The sequence below is a fragment of the Pelobates fuscus genome, chromosome 3 (genome assembly GCF_036172605.1).
Source record: "Pelobates fuscus isolate aPelFus1 chromosome 3, aPelFus1.pri, whole genome shotgun sequence".
Classification (NCBI taxonomy): Eukaryota; Metazoa; Chordata; class Amphibia; order Anura; family Pelobatidae; genus Pelobates; species Pelobates fuscus.
Genome location: NC_086319.1, coordinates 245,283,706 through 245,311,356, shown reverse-complemented (window position 1 = coordinate 245,311,356; position 27,651 = coordinate 245,283,706).

Below are 27,651 nucleotides of genomic sequence, written 5' to 3'. Positions count from 1 at the left end.
CCCTCCTTCCCCTCTATTTGCCCCCCCTCCTTCCCCTCTATTTGCCCCCCTTCCCCTCTATTTGCCCCCCTTCCCCTCTATTTGCCCCCCTCCTTCCCCTCTATTTGCCCCCCTCCTTCCCCTCTATTTGCCCCCCCTCCTTCCCCTCTATTTGCCCCCTTCCCCTCTATTTGTCCCCCTCCTTCCCCTCTATTTGCCCCCCTCCTTCCCCTCTATTTGCCCCCCTCCTTCCCCTCTATTTGCCCCCCCTCCTTCCCCTCTATTTGCCCCCCTCCTTCCCCTCTATTTGCCCCCCCTCCTTCCCCTCTATTTGCCCCCCCTCCTTCCCCTCTATTTGCCCCCCTCCTTCCCCTCTATTTGCCCCCCCTCCTTCCCCTCTATTTGCCCCCCCTCCTTCCCCTCTATTTGCCCCCCCCTCCTTCCCCTCTATTTGCCCCCCTCCTTCCCCTCTATTTGCCCCCCTCCTTCCCCTCTATTTGCCCCCCCTCCTTCCCCTCTATTTGCTCCCCCTCCTTCCCCTCTATTTGCCCCCCCTCCTTCCCCTCTATTTGCCCCCCTCCTTCCCCTCTATTTGCCCCCCTCCTTCCCCTCTATTTGCCCCCCCCCTCCTTCCCCTCTATTTGCTCCCCCTCCTTCCCCTCTATTTGCCCCCCTTCCCCTCTATTTGCCCCCCTTCCCCTCTATTTGCCCCCCCCTCCTTCCCCTCTATTTGCCCCCCCTCCTTCCCCTCTATTTGCCCCCCTCCTTTCCCTCTATTTGCTCCCCCTCCTTCCCCTCTATTTGCCCCCCATCTCCTTCCCCTCTATTTGCCCTCCCTCCTTCCCCTCTATTTGCCCCCCTCCTTCCCCTCTATTTGCCCCCCTCCTTCCCCTCTATTTGTCTCCCTCCATTCCCCTTCTGTGTGCCTGCTGACCTTGTTACAGGAGGACTGAGGGAGGGGGCGGAGCTAACTACCAAGCTCCCTCGCGGTTCCCATAATTCCCAGCATGGACACATCATAGAGTAGTGATTACTCTATGATGTGTAGATGCTGGGAATCATGGGAACCGCGAGGGAGCTTGGTAGTTAGCTCCGCCCCCTCCCTCAGTCCTCCTGTGCTGACAGCTATGATGCTGTCAGTATCAGTGAGTGTGCTGCTGCATCGCTTAGGCGGCCGCCCGGCTCACTCACTGATACTGACAGCAGCATAGCTGTCAGCAGAGGAGATGGGGCCGCCGGCTGCAAGGTGAGTAATCACCTCTGAGTGTGCCGCCGGACCGGCCACCCGGCGGCACCGACATGCGGCCGGCGGCCGCGATTTTATTAAAATACAGGGAGCAGGACTCCCTCTCCATCTCCAGCCCCCCAGGTGCCGCGGCCCACCGGGAAATTTCCCGGTATCCCGGTGGGCCAGTCCGGCCCTGGACTTCTCCATATGAAAACTACATTACATGACAGAATTTCTCAGCACATCTAACACAATAGACAAAGACTGTATTCTCCATAAAGATATGACTAACCCAGGAACTGTTGAATTTCCCCTAACTCGCAACATAGTATAATTTAAAGGCCATGAGAACACAGTAGTAATGAAATGTTCTATTCATAAGAGACCTTGCACCTAACCACGAGATCTGACATCACCGACCGAGTAAAATGACGCTCAAGACCCCTTGTCCCCCACCCGTGTCCAAAAAAGTACCACCTCTTGGTGGGTGGACACGGAACTAACCACTTAGTTTTTGATCCAATTAATTATATTGATAGGTGGACACTAATCCAGACACTTAACAATTAATCCAATTAATGATGTTTATTCACTGATATCTTGATAATCAATGATGACGAAAATGTCTCTTAAAAGGGCCTGCGCGCCCTCTGATTCTGCACTTGCCAATAAATTTCCTCGAAGTTATTTTAACCTGAACTCCGTGTGTCAGACTGAATTACTTCAGCGTATATACGCAATTCAATTCTCTTTAATTTGGACAGGAACAGATAGACACTTAAACATTTTGGTTTACTGAAAAAGTACCATAACAGCCGCATAGTCTTTACATTGTCTTATGTATATCTTCTGGTGGTGTTAGAATTTCAATGTAAATTTCTCTTTTGATAAAACTTTAAAAGTGATATTGCCACTTGAACTGTCTATATTATAAATGTTAGGAACAAAAGCGAACATGGAAACATTTTAGATAATCCACAATGCACAGATTTGAAATAGTCATACTTCAATAACAACACTTAGGCTGATAAATGTATCAATTACATCAGAACCAATCTTTATCATATCCCTGTCCCTGCTAGTATGTTCAAAAAAACAAAAGAAAGAATGAATAAGGAGATTGCTTGGATATACTGGGATCAGCGCTGCAGAAAGAAGACACTATCATACATTTTCTATTGGAATATGAGTTTTAAGTATTTTAAAACAGACATATTGATAGTTAACCCCTTAAGGACCAAACTTCTGGAATAAAAGGGAATCATGACATGTCACACATGTCATGTGTCCTTAAGGGTTTAAACCTGTCCCCCTGAGGATGCATTTATTTTACTCTGCTATTACATTCATCATTGTAACTTCATATCATTCAATTACTTTTAATCTTGATTGATTAAAAAAACTTAGTCTAAGAAAAGTTATATTATGTTAACATTAAAGTTTGATCTTGAAAACACTTTGTTGGCATCTTCTTAACAACCTATTTGTACTGAATAGGTTTTATGAACAAGGTGACTTTTATTTTAAATCCTTTAAATGGCCTGCATTGACTGATTGTGTGTTTTTCTAAAGTGTTTATAAGTATTAGAGACTTTAGCTCTAATCTCCTGATACCTGAAGACAGAATAGAGATATATTCCACGGTCATGCTTAAGAAGCAAAGCCTGTATACAACATGTTGCCAAGGTCTTCTGAATGATAGTGTCATTGGTACATTTATTTAGCTATTTGTTACTTTCAGCAAAAATATACAGCCTTAATCTCTTGAACATTAAAGGCCATTTAAAGTAAAATAGCATTTATTAAAAAAAAAAAAAAAAAAAAACAACTGAACAAACTGTGCACACCAAAACATGTAAATAAATTAAGATTAATAATAACTATATAAACTAATTTTTATGCAAAGTTTGACAATTAGTAAATTAATATGTGAATATTTAGATTGTCCTACATCACAGCTTCCTGTTACCAATCCAAACTATTGGTGCCACCTTTTATCACACCTTGTTTTACATTTATGAGAGTGCAACTTCTTGCACAGTACCAACATTTACACTCTTTTGCCTGTTGCACCATTTCATCACACCATTCCTTTAAGTCATTAAGGTAAATTAGTAAAATTGGCACAGTACCTTAAGCATGATATTTTATGGACACACAACATAGTTATCATTGTTTGTGAATTTTTTTTTAAGAATTCAATTTACCCAAGAGGCATAGAGGATTCCTATCAATCCTAGCCAGAAATTTATTAACATTATCTTGGCATCCTGTATATGATCTGATTTTATAAACAATTATACTAGGATATATATTTTTTTTAGATACTTGCCATTTTTTCTCATGCAATATACCTCTGCAGGCTATTCTTGTCATAATATAATTGACAGCGGGGAGTTTAACTGCAAATATGTACATTTTATACCAAAAGGGCTTCATAAATTGGATGGGTGCATAGCACAAGGCTGATGAAATGTCAGCAAAAACAAAGAATATGAGAAAGGGCAAAAGCTCAGACAAACCTCAACAACTTGTGCCTCTTAGGTTTGAATGTGAGGTGTGCCCAGGACTGCATACACAAACTGGTTTAATCCTTAAATGGCAGATAATTGGTCAGTGAGACTGCAGAGGCAAGATATATACACCAAAACCACTTCATTAAGCTCATGCTTTGGTGCCCAAAGTATCCCTTTAAGTCACCCTCTTTAAGATCCTACCTTAATTATGTTTAATTCCTTAAGGCTTTTAGCCTTCTAAACAGTGTCATGAGAATGTGGTGAGACTGTTGTATTGATTGTCAATACTGTGTATTTATTTCTTTGTAGAACTCTCAAACTTTCACATTGAAACAGAAAGGAAATCAGTCAGTCCCACTACTCCACAGTACTACATTCTTTCCATAAACCTTTATTGTGCAATAAAAGGGAGATCTCAGAATTGCACTGAAAACAGACCAGAGCTAGCTAAGTGCAGTCGGAATTTGAAAGGAACTAATATTTTGTAAAGAGCATGAATGAAATGCAAAGACAACCATAAGACAGCTGTACCTTTCTCATAAAACCTGCAACAGTAGGGTTTATTGGAGAAAGTATAGCTGTATTTTCTAGATTTCTCTCAACTTTCACTTAGAGGACAACAGGTTTGATGATTTGATGATAAATTGTTTTGTTCGCACTTTTTGGGGGAGTTTGTCTATATACTTTTTTTAGATGCGCTATTGCTTCTTAGGTGCCAGGATTATCCCTTTAAATGTCATCATAGCAAATTATAGCTATGTGTACTGCTCCTGGAAGACCTATTGCTACAGTTTGTTAATGAAATTCCAATACAGTCTCTGTGAGTTTTTCTTTATGGAAAACTAAAAAGCGACCGTGCAGTTTTAATGTATTTCCAAGCCCGGCATGATTCTCATTGACATTCTTTCAGTTGAAATACTCACAGAATATTTTTTTTTAAATCTGATTTTCCTCCATCAAATTTCTGTTTGAATAGTGACATTGAACACAAGTCACACATTCAAAAAAACTCTACTTCTTCAAATTCTGCTTTGTTTAGATGTATGTATATTTTATACTCATTAAAATGTAATCATAGTTCTACTGGTTGCATTTCTTTTTTTTTTTTTTCATTGGTTTTATATATTTCATTTGTCGCACTCAAAGAAGAATGACTGCAGTAAAGATTTAAAAGATTTACACTGAATTGTTAGTTTGATTTTTAAAGCCGGACTTGCAAATAATCTTACTTGACCAAAAGTTACTTATGGTAACTAATGTTGTGAGTACTCTGGAATGGGGGGTTCCAAAATAAAAACCTGTGAAAAAATGAATTTAGGCCTGTCAGTAGACAAACAGTTTTAATATACATATGATCATATACAATAGCTAAAAAAATTACCGTATTTATCGGCGTATAACACGCACTTTTTCTCCCTGAAAATAGGGGGAAAATCGTGGGTGCGTGTTATACGCCGATATCCCATAATAACTTACCTGTCTTGAAGTGTGGGCCGGTGTTAAGCACGCACCGCGGTACAGGAACTTCAATTTCAGGTTCCGGTTTCCGGCGGGACTGAAAGGAAGTGTGCACACTTGTGCACACTTCCTTTCAGTCCCGCCGGAAACCGGAACCTGAAATTAAAGTCCCTGTACCGCGGTGCGCGCTGTGAAACCGGCCCATGCTTCAAGACAGGTAAGTAATTATGGGACAAGGGAAAGTGCACTAGGGGACACTATGGGAGGGGGGGGGACACTATGGAGGGGGTGGGAGAATACTATGGGGGGAGAATACTATGGGAGGAGGGGGGAGAATACTATGGGGGGAGAATACTATGGAAGGGGGGGAGAATACTATGGGAGGGGGGAATTACTATGGGAGGGGGGGAGAATACTATGGGAGGGGGGGAGAATAATATGGGAGGGGGGACACTACTATGGAAAGGGGGGGACACTATGGGATGAGGGGGGGAACACTATGGGATGAGGGGGGGAACACTATGGGATAGGGGAGGAACACTATGGCATGAGGGGGGAACACTATGGGAGGGGGTGGAGAATACTATGGGAGGGGGTGGAGAATACTATGGGAGCGGGGGAGAATACTATAGGAGGGGGGGAGAATACTATGGAAATGGGGGGACACACTATGGGATGAGGGGGGAATACTATGGAAGGGGGGGAAATTTCCTGGAATGTCCTTCTTAAAATGAGGTGCGTGTTATATGCCGGTGCGTGTTATACGCCGATAAATACGGTATGAAAAAAGATGCAAGAGAATAATGAAACAAATGCCCAGTGTGAATTTTAAAATGTTAATTTCAACAGGATATTTATTTTCTGGATATACAGTATGCATGTTATGGAATAAGAGACATGTCACTGTGTCACATTACCTGGATCTGCTAGACATGGCCACATGGTGTCCATGCTGGGCTTCAATCCTGCATCACTTTTGATGCATGGCATCACCTTGATATTAAAGCCCATCCTTTGATATTGAAGCCCATCATTAGTTACACAACGTTAGGGATGCCAAGCATAATCCTGGCATTAGTAGAGATGAGTAACGTCACTATCTCCATGCTCTACTTATAGATCCCAAGACCTGCATCATAATTTGACACTGAACTAATCCGCATTGATCAAGTAGTGGGTCGAAGAAGACTAATTAAAGAACACCTTCATATTGCATTTCTTACTACCGTTCCTTATCCTGACATTAATGTCATCCTGCACACTTAAGACAGACAAAACTGAGACTCGTACCAATCTGTAGAGTGGCCGGGCTAGCAGCAGAGACTAACAAACAGAATGTCACAAGCAGACAAAGGGGAAACATTTATCAAGCCAAGGTCAAGGATAACAGAGGATCACAGAATCAAGGGAAAAGCCAATGTAACCATTACAGAGAGAAAGAATAGTCAGGCAATCTGGGGTCAATAAACAGAATAGTCAAAACAATATGAATGTACTCTAGGATATAAAGAAACTACAAGAGGGCAAAGAGTGTCAATAAGAAAAGCTTTATAAAGGCTCAGGAGGTCTGCGTAAAAAAAAATGATGTCAGAATGTGTGCAACCCATGACGTTTGATTGATGCAGATTGGCTTGGCATCAAATTATCTTTCAGGTCTTGAGACCCTATAAGTAGAGCATGGAGAGAAGTATTCCACATCACTATCAATGCCAGAATAACACTCACTAAGGAGTGAGTGAGGACAGGCATCAACATTAATGCAAGGGTAATGCGGTGTCTCAAAAATGACACAGGATCTACGTCCAGCATGGACGCATTATGCCTAGCAGATCCAAGTAATGTGAAAAATAATGTATAATAGCCAAGAATTGTGTAGAAAACAATGAACCACATCCCTCTGGATTTTCATGACAATTCATAGTATGTATAACAAGTGTAATAAAAAATAATAATTACTAAGTCGATAAATATTTTGTTGTCTTTTTCTGTGATTTGCCTTCTATATATTTACAATCATGCTTGCATAAAATAAAGCTGATAGGGTAATTTCTACATCAATGGTGCATGAAATTATTGATTAACATAACACATATCACTATGTTCCCAGAGTTTGATTAAGATCGCATTTTTAAATACCTTTGCTTTAGAAATGTATGATTTACCTGTGTACACTGTATATAGGCATAAGGTTCAAAAAAATACATTCTTATTATGTTATGTTGACATTTTAGTAAGCTGCGCTTCTAATAATGCATTCAAAGTCCTTATTAATACCCTTAAGAAAATTATTTGTCATTGTATATATCTATTTTTGTAACATCTACTGTATGTGTGTGAAATTGCATTTTTCCTTTTAAACTATTTTCAGACTGTGTGTAAAATATTGCAAGATAAAGGATATAAAGGATACTGTAAACTGTCTTAAGCATTACATCTTCCAAATATGTTTTATGAAAACTAAAAAATGTTAAATTTACATAATATTTTTTACAATTGTCTGCCACAAAGTATAAACACAAAATGGTTGTGTGTTGTGTGATAGGTTTATATGTCAGCTAAGCACCCCTTACATCAAATACATGTTATGCTTATTTTTTTTATTTTTTTATTAAAACATTGTAGGTATTAAAAAGGTGTTAACTGTCATCAGAGTTTCACTTCTTGTGTTTTTTTAAGTTTATTACATTTCATAAACATAATTTTCTTTCAATAAAGTATATTGTTTTTTTTTTTTTAGAAAATATCCCTTTTTTATCTGGCAGTGTAATGTGCTTACTGCTTTTGAACAAAGAGTGCTCAAAACAGTAGTAGGCATGTTAGGCTGAGCAGTAGTTGGCCAGATAACAGTAGACTCAGAGCAAAGTACATGTCACTCAGGGCCGGCGCTACCATAAGGCGGCCCAGGTGGTCGCCTTAGGGCGCACCGGCCCTGGGGGCGCAAAATCAGGCTGACCGGAAGGAGGGAAGCGCACTGCGCTCCCCTCCAACCGACGACCTGTTGTAGCGTGGCCGAGCGCCCGGTTCTGCGGGCGCGCGAGGGAGCACTCTCCCATGTGTGCTTCCTCTTCAGCTCCCTCACGCGCCGCATACTGATACCGGAGCCGGAAGATGACGTCATCTTCCGGCGCCGGCATCCCTACGCGGTGCGCGAGGGAGCTGAAGAGGAAGCACACATGGGAGAGTGCTCCCTCGCGCCCGCCCGGGAGGCAGTCAGCAAGTCAGCCAGCCAGCCAGCTAGCTAGCTAGCCAGCCAGCCAGCTAGCCAGCCAGGGAGGGAGCCAGCCAGCCCAGGAGCCCAGCAGCACCACTGGACCCCAGGGAATCCCTTCAGCACTCCAAAAAGGTAAGGAGGCTGAGGGATTAAATTAAAAAAAAAAAACATGTGTTAGTGTGAGTGTTAGTGTGTGTGTGTGTGTCTGCTAGTGAGTGTCAGTGTGTGTGTCTGCTAGTGAGTGTCAGTGTGTGTGTTTGCTAGTGAGTGTCAGTGTGTGTGTCTGCTAGTGTCAGTGAGTGTGTCTGCTAGTGTGTCAGTGAGTGTGTCTGCTAGTGAGTGTCAGTGAGTGTGTCTGCTAGTGAGTGTCAGTGAGTGTGTCTGCTAGTGAGTCTGCTAGTGAGTGTCAGTAAGTGTGTTACTGTGTGTCTCTTACTGAGTGTGTTTGTGTGTGTATTAGTGAGTCTGTTTGATGTCTGTTAGTGAGTGTGTGTTTGTCAGTGAGAGTGTATGTTTTGTAAGTGAGTGTGTATGTATGTCTGTCGCTGAGTGTGTCTGTCAGTAAATGTGTGTGTCTGTTAGCTGGTGTGTATGCATCTGTTCGTGAGAGTGTGTGTGTGTCTTCAGCACTTACCTTTCTCTAGCGCCGGACTCCCTTGGCGCTGGGGATCCCTCCGCCTCTCAGCTCCGAATGCTCTTGCCGCGCACGCATTCAAACCGCCCATAGGAAAGCATTACTCAATGCTTTCCTATGGACGTTCAGTGTTTTAGAATAGCGGAAGCTCCTCTAGCGGCTGTCAGTGAGACATCCACTAGAGGCTGGATTAACCCTCGGTGAAACATAGCAGTTTCTCTGAAACTGCTATGTTTTCAGCTGCAGGGTTAAAACTAGAGGGACCTGACACCCAGACCACTTCATTGAGCTGATGTGATCTGGGTGTCTGTAGTGGTCCTTTAATTGTGTGTGCATCTGCATGCACTGGCGTACATACCGTGGTCGCAGGGGTCACAGCCCTGCAACCCCTGCGACCAGGTGCCCGCCGCCATGTGTTGGAGGGGGCGAGGATATGAATGACATATTATCCCTGCTCCCTGTGTACCACACAGCGCGGCTGGCGCCCTGTGATGGGGCTGGGCTGCAGGACAGGACTCCAAGGAGCCAGCCTGCATGCATCCAGGGGACAAGATTGAACTGATGTAAGTATGTAATTGTGTATGTCTCTGTATGTGTGTATGTCTCTGTATGTATGTATGTAGGTCTCTGTATGCCTGTATGTCTTTGTATGCATGTATGTGTCTGTATGTTTCTGTATACCTGTATGTCTCTGTATGTACAAATGTATGTGTCCGTATGCCTGTATGTCTCTGTATGTACAAATGTATGTGTCTGTATGCCTGTATGTCTTTGTACGTATGTGTCTGTATGCCTGTATGTCTCTGTATACCTGTATATATGTATGTGTCTGTATGACGGTATGTCTCTGTATGCGTGTATGTGTCTGTATGCCTGGATGTCTCTGTATGTATGTTTCTGTATGTCTGTCTATGTATGTATGTGTCTGTATGACGGTATGCCTCTGTATGTATGTCTATATGCCTGCATGTATGTCTCTGTCTGTGTCTGTATGTCTCTGTATGATTATTTCTGTGTTTGTATGAACCTTATTTTAAACGAGGGTGGGGGGCACCAAAATGCATCTTCGCCTGTGTAACTAAAAATCCTAGCACCGGTCCTGATGTCACTGGTGAATTGAAGAACATGAAAATCCAAAGAATACAGAGAACAGGAAAAAAATGTTGATCCTCTGTGATCACTCATATGGAATTGCATCATAGTGTGAGACAATTCCACTTGCCTGGATTGTGGCGGTCTTCAATTAAATTCACAGGTTTTCTTTGCTACGTTCCTTGTTATTGCCTGATGATCAGGTTGAAAATTTGGGTGACCAATTCCCAATGTATATATTGTTTATTGTCCATATTGTTATAATATGTCTATTACTGTGATCAAGATAACCATAGAGTCTGACCCAACATCACTGCTCATCTAGCTATAAAGTGTCATTTCCTGAATGTTTTAGAGAAATGCAATGCTAAGACTGCCTCTAATGGCTGTCTATCAGAAAGCCACTCAAGGCACTTCCTGTAGTTTTATGGATGACTCTGAACACCCACACTCTTGGCATGAGGATTTCCTGCATCTTCTAAATTCCCATAGGAAAACCTTGAGTCAATGCTTTCCTATGGAGAGGCCTAATGTGCATGCTGCAATCACCACACATGTACATTCGGTTCCCCCCCCATCGACTGATGTCAGCGGAGGAAGAGCATGACCCGGTGCCGAGGTACATTGATGCTGGGATCAGGTAAGTGACTGAAAGGGTTTTTAACCCATTTATGGATAGAAGGGGGGTGGTGGGCAGAGGGGCGGAGGGACACTTTAGTATTAGAAATGCATCTTTGTATTAATAACACTAAGGTGTTCCTTAATTTAAAATTATGAAATGCAATTATGCTACTCTAGAGTAATTCACTCTTCAGTAATATGCATAAAATAAATCTACACAGTTCCAGATCAACTCTGTGAAACATCATACAGTGCCTTGCAAAAATATTCACCCCCCTTGGCATTTTTCATGTTTTGTTGCCTCACAACCTGGAATTGACATGGATTGTTTGAGGATTTGCATCATTTAATTTATAGAACATGCCCATGACTTTGAAGATGTTTATTTTTTTTTATTATGAAGCAAACACCAAATAGGACAAAAGAACAGAAAAAGTCAATGTGCATAACTATTCATCCCCCTAAAGTCAATACTTTGTAGAGCCACCTTTTGCAGCAATCACAGCTCCAGGTCGCTTTGGATAAGTCTCTATGAGCTTGCCACATCTTACCACTGGGATATTTGCCCATTCCTCCCTGCAAAACTGCGCCAGCTCCCTCAAGTTGGATGGTTTGCACTTGTGAACAGCGATCTTTAAGTCTGACCACAGATTTTCTATTGGATTGAGGTCTGGGCTTTGACTAGGCCATTCCAACACATTTACATGTTTCCACTTAAACCACTCAAGTGTTGTTTTAGCAGTGTGTTTGGGGTCATTGTCCTGCTGTAAGGTGAACTTCCGTAATAGCCTCAAATCACGCACAGAGTGGTACAGGTTTTGCTCAAGAATATCCCTGTATTTAGCACCATCCATCTTTCCATCAACTCTGACCATTTTCCCAGTCCCAGCTGCTGAAAAACACCCCACAGCATGATGCTGCCACCACCATGTTTCACTGTGGGGATGGTGTTCTTTGGGTGATGTGATGTGTTGGGTTTGCGCCAGACATAGCATTTTCTTTGATGGCCGAAGCTTTCTTCTGGCCACTCTGCCATAAAGCCCAACTCTATGGAGCATACACTCCTATGTACAGTGTCAGGAATTGTATTTGTTTATTACTGGCCCTTTAAGACCGCATGAACGTACACGCCCCTTTAGTTATTTAAACTCCAATCTCCAATACCTTAGTGCACAATTAATGTGTTAATCGGACTGATTGCATCAACTTGCTTCCCAATCATTTGGATCAATCCTAGAGAGACCATGTGTTCCATCACTGGACCCCTTTTCCGAATCTCCTCTTCATACCCCTATATCTTTGATTACCTGGTTAACTAATTCGGACTGGCCTTGACTCTGCTTTTGGAATTTCCTTCAATACTGCTTGATCTCCTATTGAACGGCCTCGGACTGGATAAAGGACATTGCTTATGGACTAACCCTGGACACAGCACCTAAACTTCTATTTTCAAGGACTGTCAGTTTATCTCTCTGCTTTGCTGCCATTCTGAAACTGCCTCCAAATAAAAAGTGAGACGTTCTTATTTTTTTGTTTGGCATTTGTTAAAGAAAAAAACATGACATATAACCTAACCCTGGACAATTTGTACTTCTCAACAACATTGTCCCTTACTTGTTTGGAGAGTTCCTTGGTCTTCATGGCAGTGTTTGGTTAGAGGTGCCTCTTGCTTAGGTGTTGCAGCCTCTGGGGCCTTTCAAAAAAGGTGTGTGTATATATAATGACAGACCATGTGACACTTAGATTGCACACAGGTGGACATCATTTCACTAAGTATGTGACTTCTGAAGGTAATTGGTTGCACCAGAGCTTTTTATTGGCTTCATAACAAAGGGGGTGAATACATACGCACATGCCAATTTTCTGTTTTCTATTTTTAAAAAATAGTTTTATGTATATATTTTTCTCATTTCACTTCACCAACTTAGACTATTGTGTTCTGATCCATCACATAAAATTCAGATTAATAAAACATTGAACTTAAGGCTGTAATGTAACAAAATAGGTAAAAAGTCAAGGGGGGTGAATATTTTTGCAAGGCACTGCAACAACTGGGCCACATTACTCTAAAATTCTGATAATTCTCCGTATATGTATACATTGTGCAGTTTTCTAAATCAAACCTACATTGTACGAAAGCAGTAAAAATGCAAAAAATGTTTTATAGGTGTTTGCTTTTTACAAGAGATAAGCATTTATGAGACTGAGGAGTCAAGTAAAAGAATGCAAAAACACTAAGTTCAAGTAATTTCAAGAATTAAGACCAATATGATCATGCCATATGTTTTACATGTCATCTTTTCTTGTGAACTCTCCCTAGTGTTCATTTTACATTTTTAAATTGAGCTGTGTTATGCTGTCTTTTGTGTCAGTTTTTTTTTTTCAAGAACTGAAGTCTGTAGAATGCCATGTTGATCATAGAATTAAAATGAAAGTAAAGCCATAGGAATGAAGGGAAGATGAGAGGTTTGATTTATTGCTGTGGCTATTCTCAACAGCTCTGCAACTTTAATATACTCAGATGTTAGAATAGATGAAGAAAGGCTTGTCTTGGGGGAATGACAGTTTATGAGAGCAAAACAATTATAGGCTCAGATTTGTGCAACTAATAACTGTGCTTGAGATTTACCCAAAAAACAAACAAAAGAATTAAATGATGCAATTCATCAAGGAAATAAACCATACCATAGACTGATACAAAAATTCAAATTCCATTTGTACCAAGCGGCTCATGGAGTGCCTGTTTCTAGATTGTGATTAAAGTACAATATCAACCATGTGCATAATTGTCAAAGGTGATGGCTGTGTCATAAATAATAGCTTGCTTTACAAACTACATTTGATTTTTTTTTTTTTTCAGAAAGCCCACTTGAGGCTTAATTTTTACAGAACTGAAGTGTAGTTAAATTAGTGCTGAGGTTAATGTAAAGATTACATTGTATGCAATGTGATGCTGGCATAAATCAAAGCCAATAATTACAAGTTTACTTTTTCCTGAAAGTCAGTGGGGCAGATTATAATTTCAGCTAGAACTCATAATTAAAAGGCACACTTTAACCCCATTCTGAGTTAAAGGCAACTCATATCATGGTCATGATCTGGTCCCTAAAGATTCTATGCCAGCATTAAATGTCCTGCTTATTTTGCATTGGCATTGGTGCTGACAATTATGATGGGCCTAATAACAAAATCTTATTGACCAAAAACACTAAAACAGTCCTACCTCCTAAGCGTCATATATCTGATGGAGATGGTTCTGGAGGGAAACTCATAGGATGCAGTTATGAGAAAACACATACCCTATGCTAATCTCACGCTTTCATCTTTCAAGTAATCCCATACCCCCTAACAGCAGTGTCCAGTAAAGCAGGAAGTCTATGGATGGGGTAAAAGGGTGGGCCACTGACACAAATCACACAACCAGAACTGCCGAAAGGGGCTAACATACACAAAAACTCCACTTCAGTTCTGTAAAAATTAAGCCTCAAGTGGGCTTTCTGAAAAAAAAAATCAAATGTAGTGTCTGTGTCCCTATGTCTCCCAGTCCCATAGTGTCTGTGTCCCCATGTCTCCCAGTTTTCCCATGTCACTAGGACACTAGGGGACATTGAGAGACATTGGGACACTGGGAGACATGGGGACACTGAGATACTAGGGATCACTGGGAGACCTGGGGACACTGGGAGACATGGGGACACTGGGTGAGTTTGAGACATGAGGGGGCACTGGGATATATGGAGCACTGAGACACTGTGATGCATAGGGGACACTGTGATATATAGGGGACACTGGAGACTTGGTTTTGACCTGCTTAAATCTATCACAGTGAGCGCCTGAGATGTTTTTCTTTTATACTAGAAGACACTGAGACACTTGGGGGCCCTGTGAGACATGGGGACACTGGGAGACTAGAGGATTCTGAGAGACTAGGGGACACTGAGACACTAAGGACACTGAGACACTACGGACACTGAGAGACACCAGGGACACTGGGAGACATTGGGCACTGAGACACTCTGATACATAGGGGACACTGGAGACTTGATAAAGACCTAGGTACATGTTGAAACATTATGGTGTCCAATAAACCTGCTTAAATCTATCACAGTGAGTGCCTGAGATTTTTTTTTTTATACTAGGGGACACTGAAACACTGGGAGACATTGGGACAAAGAGACACTGGGAGACAAGGGGACTTTGGGAGACTAGGAAACACTCAGACACTATGGACACTGGCATACTACGGACACTGAGAGACACCAAGGACACATGGGGATACTGAGACACTAGGGACGCTGGCTGGGAGACATGGAAACTGGGAGGGCCCCATGTCTCTCAGGTCTTAAAGTTGCCCAGTGTCCCCATATCTCTCTGTGTCCCCCCCAGTGTCTCCATGTCTCTCAGTGTCCCCTAGTGTCTCAGTGTCCCCATGTCGCCCAGTGTCCCAATGTCTCAACGCCCCCAAGTCTCTCACCGTCCCCATGTCTTGCAGGATGGAGCTGCTGTCTGGACTCTATGCAGAGCTGCTCCCCGTGGATCAGTGAGTACTGTAGTGAGAGGCAGGGAGGTAGTTGCTGTAACTCCTTATCCCTGCCTCTCTCCACACAAACAGCGACCCCTAGCCTGGCCGGCGCTGGTATTGCAGAATAATCTCTGTTTATACTCAGACAGACATTTGTATTACCGGCACCGGCTAGACAGCCTCAAATACCTGAGAAATACTTCTGAGAAATACCTGGCAACGATAAGAAATACATTAGAAAAACATGGCAACCCTAAGAGTAGTGGGGAGTAGGGCTGTAGCTCCATCAGCCCCTATGTTAATCCGGCCCTGCCTGACACACTGTTTCAGAAGCCGAATACCATTGAGTGACCTGGAGATCTGGAGCTGGAGGAAGCCTTTGGGGTTAAACCATTTGAGAGCGGTTTAACCCCTTAAAGGAAAGAGAGCACCCAGGAGCTTCCTGGCATCATAGCCTTTTCATTTAGATGAAGTTGTTATGGTGACCAGAATGTTCATTAACGCTAATTTGCTTAAAGGAACACTATAGTGTCAGGAATACAAACATGTATTCCTGACACCATAGTTGTGAAAATGCTATTCACCCTGGCTTTATGTGATAATGACTATGCCCCTTCCTTTTCATGACACTGTCAAAAAGGGACCAAGCATGGATGTCATTACAATTATATAGGGGGCATAGTGTGTTTATGGGATGTAGCGATTGTGTGCATGCAGGCTGAAGTGTGTGTTTAGAGGATTCAGAGTGTATATGGGATCTAGTGTGTGTGTGTGTAGATTAGACGATCCAGAGTTGAGTAAGGGATCGAGTGTGTATCTGGAGCGCAATGTGTGTAGTGGTGCAGTGTGAGGGGCGCTGTTGGGTGTGCTGTGTGTAGGATGCAGCATGTGTGTGTGAGTGGTGCAGTGTGTGTGTAAGAGGGGTACTGTGTGTGATGGTGTTCTTATCTGCCATCACATTCTATGTTTCTAAGTTTATTTGTCTGTTAACTCACTGAGGGTTATTTTATATATGTGTGTGTGCTGTGTGAGGGTGCTGTTAGTGTGTGTGTGTCTGAGTGTACTGTGTGTGTGTATATGTTTGAGGGATTGTCTCTGTGTAGAGGGTGGGACAGACTTAAATATATATGTTTTTTTTTTTTAATTAAATAAAAAACAACACTTTATACTCCCCCCGCCCCTCCCATGTTACCTTTAGCCCTTGAGGGGGGGACCATGCTGCCATCCTCTAGTGGTGAGAGTGAACTCTAGCCTGCGAGGCTAGAGTTCACTCTCGCGAGATCTGAATGTTGCCGTCATAACCGCGGCAACACTCCGATCTTGCGAGAGGAACCCGGCGGAGCTGAAAGTTAGAGCTCCACCGGTTGCTCTCTCCCTCAACAGCCGGCGGCCGCTTGTTAGTGCTAGTGAGCTGGTGAGGGAGATCTTTGATCTCCCCACCGGCCAATGAAGGCACACAGCAGGGCCGGCGCTCGGATAGCGCGGGCCCTGCATGGACCGGCAAGAGAGATCCTGTGATTTCCACTGCCGACCTCAGCCCATGGCCATCGCGTCCCACCGGGCATTTGCCCAGTATGCCCAATGGCCAGTCCGGGCCTGGTGACCAGTCACCATTTCAAAAAGTGTCTTTAAAATGGCCCTGTCAACTGTAAAGTGTTTTCATATAAAACTGATTTTACAATTTTGGGTCATAGAACCAATTTTCAGCAGACCGCAGAGTTGACTGCTAGGAGTACAAGCCTATTCGTATGGTTCCTATTCAATGGTCTACAACATTCATATGCTTGGGAGAATTTAAAAGGTTTCTCGGATTCGGTGATTGTGGTGTCTGCCAGAGTGCTTGGAGTCCTCAGGAAGCACTAGGAGCATCCATTAACGGAGGTACCAAGTCAGGGTGCCAGGCGATCCGTTACATTGGTGGCAGCGGTGGGATGGCTTCCTAGCCTTGGGAAAACCAGCACTACTTCAGAGATGGAAGGCCGTGCAGTATCTCCCTTTGACGCCAGGCTCCAGCAGCGACTACAGGATGTGATGCGCAGTATGGAGTATCCTATCCCAGAGGAAAGAGAGACAGAGTGGAGGGTGGCGCTTCGTACTGATCTCTGGAAGGAGGACATCGATGAAATTCGAAGCTTCCGGTTCGAGGAAATCCTGACCACGAACCAGCGCCAAGCAGAACAACTAGAGCTGCGGATGCCATTATTGGGAAACGAGCCCTCAGAGGAATGGGTAAGCGAACTGGAGACGCTAGTTGAGACTGAGGTGTGGCTGGATGATTCCTATCGGGCCCTGCGGTGGCATGCTTACCACCTCTACCCATGGCTGTGGAAGGGAGGGAGTGCTGCTGATTGGCTGGAATGTGTCTGCTGACCGAGAGGCACAGGGTCAAAGTTTGCCCAATGATGATGAATAGGGGGCGGATCGAACTGCGCATGTGTCCGCCCACCGCGGCGAACGCGAACACGCTAATTCGCCGGGAACTGTTCGCCGGCGGACAGTTCTGTGCATCACTATCCCCCACCAAACACGCACACATGGCACACATGACGGAACCTCAGGATAACAAAGCCTCTCAAGTGTCAGTATTTAGGAGGGACAGTCTGTACTTTGGGCCCAAAATCCATCTGGTACTTGTAACGGATCGCCTGGCACCCTGACTTGGTACCTCCGTTAATGGATGCTCCTAGTGCTTCCTGAGGACTCCAAGCACTCTGACAGACACCACAATCACCGAATCCGAGAAACCTTTTAAATTCTCCCAAGCATATGAATGTTGTAGACCATTGAATAGGAACCATACGAATAGGCTTGTACTCCTAGCAGTCAACTGGAACAGCATGCAATAAATCCTTCCCCCCAATAATGAGACGACACATCACTTTGAGGGTAAAACAGGAACTCTGGACTGGCTCATCCAGCCTGGCTTTTATTTCCAACTCACACATACAGGCCACACCCAGGGGGAGGCATAAAAGAACCAATGACATAGATGTTAACTCCCACACATCCCCTCCCCTTAGTGTGACACATAATCCCATTATGCATACAGTGTAAAATATACTTTTACACAACTTTCATAACTTTAAAACCATACATCACATTCACATAAAAATACATATCCACAATCAATCCATTCAGGGGAACAACATATTAAAAAATGGCATGAATCCCCAGCGGCAGTGTGTGTTACAGGGAGCTGAAGGTGTCGTCCTTCCTCCCCAGCGGCAGTGTGTGTCATTAGTAGAGGTCCCTTAGTAGAGTAGTTAGTAGAGTCATTAGTAGAGTAGTTGGTCCCTCTCCCCAGCGGCTGAAAGTATGTATGGGAGAGGAGCTTGCTACCCCCTCTCCCCAGCAGCTGAAAGTATGTATGGGAGAGGAGCTTACCAACTCTTCTTTTCAGCATGGCTCCAACCAGGCTACTCCCGTGGTAGCGCTGGCACTCAGCAACCCACCAAGGCAGCCTATCAGTACCCCACACAGCCGTGGTGAGGCACATGGACATGGACGAGCTAATCTTTTACCCAGGTGTAGTAACCATGTATTGTGGGTGGGCTGTATTACTGTTTGTGCTTCGTGGGTGGGTTGCTGGACTAACCAGGGCACTGACCAGCAGGAGGTCAGATACCCTGTTAGTCTGTTTGGAAAAGGGGAGAAATGTGGCGGTACCAGCCTTGCCACTGGGCATTGGAGAAGACTGATTGCCAGCCTCCTGCCATGTGACTATGGCCCCTGGGATGTATTGCCTGCTCTCCTGTACTTCTGAGGATTGCTACCATCTAGGTGAATTTGGCTATGGATCTTGTGTAGTGCCCTCTGTTGGTAGCAACAGTAATATGCACTACCTGAATAGCAAGACTGGTAATTTGCATATTCGGGGACATTTGCATATCGCTAATTCTGCATGCAGGAGAGACATTTTGTGTTAATTATGGTCTTCCCCACCTATTTATAAATATGTAATTATGTTATAACAAGTCACTGAATGTTGCCTGCTATGATTTGATTGTTTGTTATTTTATTGAGTTTTCACAGCAATGTTAATGTAATGACCATATGGGCGAGTCCCGAGTAAAATAATGTTTTGTCAGTTCTACTTCACCCTCAATTTGGAGTCCTGTCTCTTATTGGGGGAATCTGCTACAAGGGATTGCTATGCTCTGCATATTCCCTTGCTATTATCACTCCTAAGCTCTTTTAAGAGCTTGTTCCTGCTTCGCTCTGGAAGGAAGAGAGGTTTGTCCTGCGGTGGTTGTGGTGTTGGCTAGAGTGCTTGGAATCCTCAAGAAGTGCTAGGAGCATCCATCAACGGAGGTACCCAGTCGGGGTGCCAGTGGATCCGTTACAGTACTCTTTTCTATCCTAACGTCACTCTTGTCTAGGAGCTGCACATTGTTAAGTGTATGACAGATCTTCACAACCATAATATTCTCAATAATGTAGCTTTAAACTATAATAAATGTTTTTAGAAAACAATCTGTGGAAATAAGATAAATTCTTTTAAATTACATTTTAGTTGCATAAATTGTAAGTCAACTACAGTTTCTCAGAACAGTCCCACCTCTGGCCACACCCCCACTCATACCCCTATAATTAAACTGTCTGTAATTTTCCATTTGATGTTGGGTTGTGTGTTTTAGGACGTACTGAATACCAAATGTAGGGTTATGTGAAATATTACATAGTTACATAGCTGAAAAGAGACACGTGTCCATCAAGTTCAGCCTTTCTCACATTTATTTTTGCTGTTGACCCAAAGGAAGGCAAAAAAAAAAACAGTCTGAAACAAACTGGGAAGAAATTCCTTATTGACCCCAGAATGGAAGTCAGGTATATGCTTGCATCAATAAGCTATTATCACAGTAATTAAAATGTATAACCCTGCATATTGTGCTTTTGTAAGTATTGATCCAATTGCTGATTAAACATTTGTATAGACTCTTATAACTCTTCAGGCATATAATTTCACATCTTTATTGTTCTTACTGTAAAAAAAAACAACCTTTCCATTGCTTTGGGCTAAATCTCATTTGATCCAGTCTAAATGTGTGACCTCCTGACCTATGTATGGTCTTGTTTATGAACAGATTGGTAATGGTTTGTATTGTCCACAAATATATTTGTATAATGCTATCATATCCCAAACCAAAGATATTTAAATTTGTAAACTAAACTGCTCAATTGCGTTTGTCATTTTTTTAGACAGCCTCTATACTTTTTCTAGTGCCATAATATCCTCCTTTAGATTAGGTGCCCAACATTGCACAGCATATTCAAGGTATGGTTTTACCATTGGTTAATAAAGAGGCAAAAGGATATTCTTATCGTTAGAATTATTACCCCTATTTATACATGACAATACTTTACTGGGCTTAGCAACTGCCAACTGCCAATTGACATTGCATATTGTTTGCTAGTTTGTTGTCTATAACAATTTCCAAATCCTACTTATGTGTTGTTATCCCTAATTCACTACCATTTAGGATGTAAGTTGCTTGTGCATTCTTTACCCCAAAGTGCATAACTTTGCATTTTTCTACAATAAATTTAACCTGCCATTTGAGTGCCCAGTCCCCCAATCTAAATCCCTCTTCAGCAAAGCAAGATCTTGCTCATTTTGTATTACTTTACAGAGTTTTTTGTCATCTGCAATTCTAGTTCTTGAGTAGCACATTAGCTTAAAGATAGAGTACTCTCTAATGATACTCATTATTGGCAACCAAGCCTTTTACAACTTTTGTTGTGCAAGTTCTGGAGAATTTCATTGGTGAATAGGACGATTTTGAAGATATTGTTATAGTGCTGTTTATACTCGTTCAATCATATTCAGTTAAATGTGTGTTTGAGTTTTAAAAAGTATTTATATGGATTATATAACAAAGTTTTAATTGAAAAAAAGAATATGCATCAAGGGTTGAGTTTAGATGGAATCTTTCAGTGCTGAACTATCACTGTCCTGCAGTGAAAGATGCTGAGATGCCTCACACCAGAAGCCAGATACAGTTTCCTGGCATGATAAAATAAACAAAGGCAGTCATTCTCTAAGCACAGTTTACTGTTTAATCACCAATGTACCAAAACAGTGATAAATGGTAAATTAATACATTGCCAATATAAATAACGTATTAAGAGTTTGTAATTTTCTTCTGGCATTCAACACCCTGATGGTGAGAGCCCAGTAGGTAACTGCAATTATTTGTGGATTTTCTTACATTAACAAAGCTCACATCTACAAAAATAACAGACACCTTCATTAGTTGTTTGCAAGTAGATAGAACACCAAAAGCATGTGCCCAGTAGGTAACTGCAATTATTTGTGGATTTTCTTCCGTTAACAAAGCTCACATTCACAATAATAACAACAAAAAGACACCTTCATTAGAAGTTCCCAAGTAGTTTGAACACCATAAGAACGTGAAAAGCTATCAACATTTATGTGCTGCGAATAAGAATATATTTGATATGCTATCCTCATGCTGTCCTCATCTGCTAAAAGAGCTTTAAAATACAAATAAACAAATAAAATTTGTTGATAAACTATAAAATCAGAAAGGGGTCTAGGTATGCCCCCTGTTCATATCTCAATGTATCTTATCTCCTTGATCTTTATCTCTCATGCAGGTGTGCATTGTAATAGTTGGGGTACTAATTTGCCTCCAATGTTTCTCCTGCCACATTTTATCAAGGAATAATTACCCTTGCCATACTACAATCATCCCCCAACTGATCATCAATCCCCTACACTGGTTAAGCTGCTTAAAGTTCACTGGCACCATTACCTGGTTTAACATACAAAAATCTTATATAAACCAGTCTCGTGCCAACAGACTGCTTCCATCTCAGCTGCATTGAAAATACAGGATGGACTGTTGGCATCAATAATTCACTGAGTTGCAAGAGGATATGCTGGAAGCAAGTTAAACCAGTGTTCTCAGCCAATTAATATCATCCTGTGTGGCTAAAGTGAAAGTTCTATATAATCAATGTGGTACCTGGATGCCCTGGTTTATGGCAGACTATCCCTAAATGGTTTGATATTGAACTGGGGAATGCCTTCTGGCAAACTAGGCAACATAGCTACTACAGAGATCTGCTGATTTAGAAATATTCATAACTAGCATGAAAGGTCCTCTAAGTCCTTTAAGAAATATGGTTCCAGTAATAAGAAATGATGCAAAGATAATGTGAGTTTTATAACATAAAACCGTGTTATAAAATCATGCCATGGCATGTTATGTTAGATTTGTTTATCTTGTTTATCTATTGTACAGTGCTGCCGAATTTGTTAGTGGTATATAAAAAGGTATAATTCACATATGTAAAACAACCTGGAGATATCATGTGTAAAGTGTTGATTAAATAACATATTAAATTTTTTTGACCAATAATTAATATCTATTTTATATGTAGTACATTTTATATGAATTTCTAAACATTCTTTGATTAAAGTCTGTTGTATTTTGAACATTTCTATTATGTTTAATTCATGTCACTTGTATAGTTCAATATCATCTCCTAGTTGCTTATTAATTATGAGGAATTCCTATTAGATCAATTTGCATGTTCAGTGCCTGGTAACACTGCACAGCTGTTGATTACAAATCATCTATACAGAGATTAGGGAAGCAACAAAAAAAAAAAAAGCAACCCATGTCTTCACGACAGACTAGTTTGTAGAGAATAGGAGTGGGGCTAATTTATGAGTAACCTCATATTGATCCCTTCAGCCCTGAGCTACTCATCACTTCTAAAGTGCTTAAAAGAATTACTAGCAGAATTATTAACACTTTTTTGGTAAGACATAATATAGTACACAAATATTTCATATAATGTTAAAGTTAGGTTTCTCTCATCTGATCACTATAACAATGTCAGAAAAAATAGAACCTGTTTGTGAACAGCCGCTTAGAATATAAATAATGCTTTCTTTTCACCAAAAAATGTGCAGCTGTAAACACTCAGTGGCTTCCCCAACAAACCAAAATATATCAAATATATACAAATACTCCTCCCGTTGTGGTGATACATCGATTGAAAAAGCCATAAATCAGGCGAAAGAGTATTGTTTTTATTTATAATTGTAATAAAAGTACTTGTTTTATACTATCCTCTCCCGCAGCATCTTCTATCCAGTTAAAGGAGGGTGGTGTCAACCCTTCAGCTGACACAAAACCTGTATACTCAGAGCCAGTCCATAAGGCTCCATAAAAGGTGAGCAAGTATTCTAATATATACATATAGCCTTGAATATCTATCACACTGCACCTATATTCTTCTTTCTTGTGTTCCTTTCCCTACATATGAATATGATACATCAATAAGCTAGGAGCTTTAGAGGTCTCGTTGCCGCCTAATACGTGCAAGGGTTTTTGCTGTTTAGAGCCCATATCTTGAAAAGGCTCTTTAACATGTGAGTTTGCCATTAAAGTGTTGTATTTTGGATTATCCAGTAAGACATTACTACCCTATCGTGTTTTTTCACCATTCTATTTTTCATATGTGGCACACCTTCTCAAAGTTTTTTTAGTGTTGCACTCTCACTCATACTGTTGGGTGGTGGATTGTATCACCACAACGGGAGTATTTGACTATAACAATGCCATCATTGCCGTCATTGCTGACAATTTTGCCTTTCCTCTATTTTTGATCCAATATGCATTTATAATGGTTGTCATGTAATTGTTTTAAGAGAAGATGTGAGCTGGCACACTAAAGGAATTAATGTGTATTGTACATTATGCTAATGCAGTGTACCTATAATCTTAATTTTATTAAGGACAGGAGGCGAGTATTTTGCATAATCTCTCGTTACTAAAACTCCAGCAGCACAGATTTAACAATAAAGTTTAGTGAGAAAAATATTGCAAAAGGGCATAAAAGGCCCCTCCCCCTGTATCACTTCCTCTTTCTTTGATGCAATATAACCATAAACACATCCAGTAAATACAATAAACATTGATAACAACGAAAATTCAGACTGTAAACAATCTGAATACCGAATGGATGATTTTCATTCAGTGTGAAAACGATCCCATGTATTGATCCATGAAGAAGAATCAAACTAAAAAGAAACAAAAGAGGTGAAAGGGACTTGGAAATGAACTGTTCGTCATTACTATTATTATTATTTTTATTATTGCTATTTATATAGCGCCAGTTTATTACGCAGCGCTTTACAAAAAGAGGGGAATCTACCAAATGAGACAATAACATTTTTGTAACAGGAATAATAGGTAGTTGAGGATAAATACATTAATATATAGTCAAATTGTATGTAATAAGTAATCATAACAGATAATCGCGATCTCAAGACGTGTGATATAAAATAAACCACATAATAATTAAATAAACACACCCCCCTGAATTCAAATCTTTATTGAAGTACAAACAAATTAATCATATAAACAGGGAGGGGGAATAAAAGGGTGGGAGAATACTTGCCTACTCTCCTTAATAAAATTAAGATTATAGGTACACTGCGTTAGCATGATCTACAATTTATAACATGACAGGAGACTTCGTATTTTGCATTTTTAAAGCTGTGAATGAAGAGCAAAAGAAGCATGAGAAACCTGACGGAATGAACAAACATGGAATGTACTTTCTCTAGTCCAGTCCGTGGATCGCTGTTTGTCGGTAGATGAAGCACCCGCCAGAAAAACCTTCGATGTGGTTGCGCCCTGAACAGCACCAAAACAAGAGTCTACACCCGCTAGGGATATCCGACAACAAAAGAAATAATAAGAGGTCCCGAATAGGGTGTCCATAGAGGAGCGGTACGCTCCATCTATCCTAGTAAAGTGTCAACCATGCAGAATATAAAATGCATTCTTTCCAGAATGAAGGAAAAACCGTCTACACCAAATGCTTGAACGTCCACAATCCGTCGAAAGAAAAGGACACAAAAGTGTAAGTATTGCCGAGAGCTGGCGTAAAGACAATTTCGTATTGTCAGGTCATACACAACGAAAATGTAAAAACAGATCCGTGTCCCACATATGCGAGTAATTGGGAGAGGGTGGTCTAGACAGATGAATCCCCCTTAGAAGGTGACAGACCAGAGGGTTCTGGCCTATAAGAGTTCCCTGTAGAGGGCATGAGCCGCCAAGATAGCCGAACGTGTAACATTGATAGGGTGATACGACTTTCCTGACGAAAAGGGATGGACAATAAGGACTTTAGCACGGCAGTAACAGGTGCCATAAAGGGATCAAGGTCCCTCTCCATACATCAATTACTCCATCCGGTCCATGTGGAGTCGTGGCTCTCTCTAGTGCCTGGGGCCCCAGGCCACTAGGCCAAAGTGTCTTTGGAGGACCAGTGGATGCAATTCCCCTTGGGTGTTCGTCAATAGACGCGATAAGGATTAAGCAAAAGGGGTGATCCTGAGATAGTTCCAGTAAATCCGGACACCATGCTTGACTCTGCCATCAGGGAGTGATGAATAACAAAGTGAGCTTGTGGATCCGCATGTGATGAAGAACTCTCACCAACCTGGAGGATGGAGGAAGAGCTTAGGCTCCTTGGAACGTCCAATTCCGAAGTAAAGCATCCACTGCCTCATACTCCGGATCCGGTAGCCAGCTAAAATAGCTCTGTAATTGCCTGTTGGACCGGGATGAAAATTGTTCAACTGGAGCAGAGTCCTCAGTGTGCGGAATATTGAGATGTTCAGTCTCCATCCGTTGACGTCCCTCCAGAGTCGAGAAACCCAGTCCGCCCATAGGTTGTCAAATCATGGTAAGCATACTGCTCGTAGAGTGGTGTTGCGAGGCAGGCAGAATCGGTATATGTCCGTTGTCGCCTCTGTGAGATCCTGGGATCATGCTCTGCCCAAGCGGTTTATGTATCAAACTACTGATATGTAGTTATTCCACGCCTGCATGTGAAGTAATCACCAATTGAGTTTGGCCCTTCCTTCAGGCGTTACTGGTATCCAATGGCTGTAAGCGTGACCCATCCACAAATAATGGGCTTACAGTCAGTGCATAGTTCTGTAGTGTAGTAGACCTAGAAAATCACCTGGATGGATGATATCAGGAGTCCCACCACACGAGCCAGGATTCGGAAAGGGTTGGAGTCCTTGTGCAGAGTACGCCTGATTTCTCTGTGAATGGCTTTGATTTTATTATGTTAGGTAAAAGGACACATTTGGTCAACTCGATTTCGAATCCCGGGAATTGTATCAGCTGAGGTGGTGTTAGAGTTGATGACCCCTTGTTTACGATGACTCCCTGTGATTCCAGAAGGTATATTACCAATTCTGTCTGTGAGCGCAGTCTGGAGATGGAATCGCAAAGGAATAATATGTCGTCCAGATAAGACAACGGACACTTGTGATCATCGATGAACCATTACCAGTTTCAGAAGTATGGGGAAGCACCAAGGTGCCGAGTCAAGTCCCAATGGTAGTCATGTGAATGATACAGTCCTGCCAGATGAGACTCAGGAGGTGCAACAATCCGTCATAATCTCGCACTCCAGTGCCGCATCAACTTACCACAAGAGGTGACAGAGTGTTGTTTTCTCCCGGAAGGCCAGGGGTGCATTCAGAGAGCCGGGAGAGGACCGACTTGCCTTATAATAACATTGCGAGTGCCATCCTGAAGTCTGTATAAAATTCAATAAATATAAAAACATGAATAAAGTTCCGGAGCCAAAAATTATTTACGGGGCTAAAAAACATAATTAACAAAACATTGACAGTTTTTTGTTGTTGATGTTTTTTTTCTCCATATTGTTTTTCTGTTTAGTTTTTTATGTTTTTTGTGTTTGTATTTTGTAGATTTTTCAGTTCCAACGAATGACCTGTAATACCATGAACATGTCCGATTACCATGGATCTTGCCCAACTAACTATGAACTATATGAAAAAAGATAGAGTCTGGAGTTACTAGTACAAGTACTCCAAATAGGCAGTAAAATAACAATGTACAGGTGCTGCTATCCCATCTCACTGTGGCTCCTACAGTGATATATGCAAACAAAATTCTGAAAAAAAGGAGGGAAGCACAACCACAAGTGTGTTCAGCAAGTGCTACAGCTTTAATTGAAGAACAAGCATCTATACAAAGTTTCAGGCAAAGCCCTTTGTCAATGCATCTTGTCCTTCTAACTAGCTATGAATTACAAAGGGGAAACATAGTGCTTATCGCTTGGGTGAATATCTCCAGGCTTCTCCAGGAACCGTTCCATAGTCTCTCATAGTCATAGTCTCTTAGCCCAGACAGTGCGCAGGAGACCAAGATGGTGATTCAGTGGTTCTCCATTCTTGTAGGAGTTTTGCGGGTGATTGTTGCCATCTTTGTTCACTTGTGTGTCAACCTTGGGATGCTTGTGTTCCATCTTGTACCCTGGTGTGTATTTCCTGTTTGAAGTTCATATCGCACTTCT